We start from the raw sequence: 3,185 nt of genomic DNA, 5'->3' as shown, positions 1-3,185 counted from the left end.
TCTTATTGCTCAATCGACTTATTTGAAAACATATACAAAACCACTCTTAATAGAAGGAAGAGAAAAGTAGTCATTGTGGGTAGCAAATCAACTGTGTAGTTCAAATCATTATTACAATAAAATTTTGTTTATTAAGTACCCTGCAGAATTATAAAAAGGATAGCTTGCACTGGGTAGGAATAAAAAGCCAGCAAGGAATTACACAGTTTAATGTGAAAGTCCTTTTCTGCTACAAAATTCCTATCCAAGCCTGCCCTGCAACATTGAAAATTTGACTACAGAAATTCAAAGGAACAAAATTTGCCACGTGTATTTTGAACCGAATGTTATGAACATTCATAACATCTTTCTTCCTTATCCAAGAGAATCTTCTAATCAAGAAAGGGGAGACATTTTCAACCCTTTTTGTATGAGACTCACTGGATGTAAAAATATCAAGTACTCCCCTTAGTTGCCTACATTGGAGGGCTTATACTGTTGCTGCTTATATGTTGCTGAGGGTTTTATCAACTAGGTCATGGGGCAGTATTCTCTTTATGGTTACTCAGTGGAGAAATTTCTCTCAGAACTCAGTATCAGGAATGATTGTAATTTTCATTAACAACTTTCATGAAAAGGCTTCACTCTTTTTGCTTTTAATGCGAGGCAGCTCAAATTCCTGCCCTTATTTCACAACTTGTACTCAACTTTTAGGTATGCATTTTGCGTAATAATGTTATCCCTGGTTTTATCTTATTTGTCATACTCTAATTTTTCCTTTTCCATAATTTCTTCATCTACTCTTTTAATCTTGCACTATATTTTTGCATGTAGGCAATCTCAAATCCCCCTTTCAATAAGGCATGGTTTGAATTTCTAACTGAAGTGTCTAGAAAAAGAAGTAACTGTACTTCTTCAGCAGTTATGCTGACCAGAGAAGAACCATTGCTTTCTTCACCATGTGACACACTGCAGATGATATCAGCCTGGTGGTCTAAAATTCCCACCAATGCTAGTCAGCCAATGTGGCGAGAGGCTGCCACTTCTGCTTCTTGACACTGCATGACACAGGACCCAGGATCTCAAGTCACGACGGTTGGAACCTACCCTGACTTCAGTGCCTAACAAGACTATCATATTGTATAGGTGAGTAGAGGGTAGGTACAATCAAAACAACATCCTGGGTATATTTTGGTCTATCTTTTCTTCTTTTGTCTTAACAACTGCTGCCATTTATTGAGTTCTTACTGTGGTCCAAATACCTTTTTTCCCCCCAGATATGGAACACTTCATGAATTTGCAAGTCATCCTTGAACAGGGGCCATGTTAATCTTCTCTGTATTATTCCAATTTCAGTATATATGCTGCTGAAGCCAGCACTATTTTGGCTTATCTTAAACATTCCAAGTGGGTTCTAACTTCAAAAACTTGTTTTGCAAATACAGTCCCTTTTGGTTTGGTTGGTTACTTTCTTCCCTGATGTGTCGTGATAGGATTAATGTTCCTCTCAACCTTAGTCTCCCTCGCTTATATTTCCCTTACCTCTTAACGTATAACTGAATTAGAAGGTTTTTTTGCTCTTCTTGAGTATTACCCCCAAACCAAAACCATAAAAAGGCATTACACAAATACAAAAAAAAATTTTTTTGAAAGGAAACAAAAAGGCAGCTATAAGGCCAAAACCAAACCAAACCAAATAACAAAACAGCAAAAAAACCAAAATAAACTCCCCAATTACCACAAGCAGCACCATAATAAACAAAGTTAGAAGACAAAATGAAATGAGAAAAATATCTGCAATGTATGAACATAGGTCAATTTTGTTAATATATGAATCTTTCTTAAGAATCAATGAGGAAAAGAAAAAAATCCCAGAAGAAAAATGAATTAAAGGCATGAATGAGCAGTTGACTAAGAAGAATACAAATGAACAAAACACATATGAAAAAAAGATTTAATCTTACTAGTTTTTTTTATTTTAAATTTTTAAAGTTATTTCTAAATACAAATTAAGATATACTGAGAATTTTTGCTTATCAGATTGGGGAAAAATTTAAAAAGAATTATAAAACCTGATAGGAATGTGATTGAATCTTCCTGGAAAAAAAATTGATGATAAAGATGACAAGCTTGTACAGTGTGCTTCATTAACTCTCACACAGATCCATGAGTAAACGTGTACAGTTTGTGGGATGGAGTGAGGAGTGGGAAGCAATGTGGAGGTCCATTACTAGGGAATGAAGAAGTAAAATGCATGCATACATACAGGGCTTCCCTGGTGGCGCAGTGGTTGAGAGGCCACCTGCCGATGCAGGGGACACGGGTTCGTGTCCCGGTCCGGGAAGATCCCACATGCTGCAGAGCGTCTAGGCCCATGAGTCATGGCCGCTGAGCCTGCGCGTCCGGAGCCTGTGCTCCACAACGGGAGAGGCCACAACAGTGAGAGGCCCGCGTACCGCAAAAAAAAAAAAAAAAATGCATGCATACAGTGGAATGCCATGCAGCAATTATAATAAATTAGCTATATTTTCATATAACATGATCATATCTCAAATTCATAGTACTTAAGGTTAACACGTAAGAAACAAAATGAGATTTTTAGCGCAGCATCACTGGTATATCTTAAAAGCACATATATACAACACCACGATGAGTTTTTCAGATACACATATTTCTACATAGAAGAATGGACAGTGAATTTAAAGGATAGATATTAAATACACTAGGATGGGTACCTGGGAGAGAGGAAGATGGGGGATAAAGAGAATAAAAATAGCACGAAATAACATATAAGAGAAGTCTTACTTAGACTACTAAGCCATGAACTGAAGTGTGCGAGAAACTCAACTTGGGGCAGCTGAGGTGCCTGTCCATGGAACCAGAAATTGTACTTCTGCTAGAATTTATTCTATGACAATAGTTAGTCTCTGTTGATTTTCTACTTTTTAAAAGCCTGAAGTAAAACATATTTCACAATCAAAAATCTTTGATTTTGATCAAAGATTAAACATAAATCCTGATGGTTTTCCATACAGTGAACACACTCATATAATCAACTCCCAGATCAAGAAACAGAATATTTTCAATTCCTTGACGTTTTTTGAGCCATTACTGGACTCCATCAAAGGTAACCACTATTCTGATCTCCCACACCACAGATTAGTTTTATCTGTTTAACCTTTCTATAAATGGTATCTCTTTTGTGT

At 36.5% G+C, this 3,185-nt stretch overlaps 1 non-coding gene across 1 annotated transcript; it reads right to left on the bottom strand.

Annotated features, from left to right (window-relative positions):
* Positions 1-1,252: 1,252 nt before the first annotated feature.
* LOC113605447 (U6 spliceosomal RNA) lies at positions 1,253-1,359 on the bottom strand. Its single transcript, XR_003427219.1, has one exon. It is a non-coding gene; the product is annotated as a U6 spliceosomal RNA (small nuclear RNA).
* Between the last annotated feature and the right edge of the window lie 1,826 nt (positions 1,360-3,185).

The sequence above is a fragment of the Aethalodelphis obliquidens genome, unplaced genomic scaffold (assembly GCF_003676395.1).
Source record: "Aethalodelphis obliquidens isolate GAN/ISIS:26980383/991018 unplaced genomic scaffold, ASM367639v1 scaffold2, whole genome shotgun sequence".
NCBI classification, from domain to species: domain Eukaryota; kingdom Metazoa; phylum Chordata; class Mammalia; order Artiodactyla; family Delphinidae; genus Aethalodelphis; species Aethalodelphis obliquidens.
Note: the sequence above shows the minus strand (reverse complement) of the source record. Positions and strands in the feature narration are given on the sequence as shown.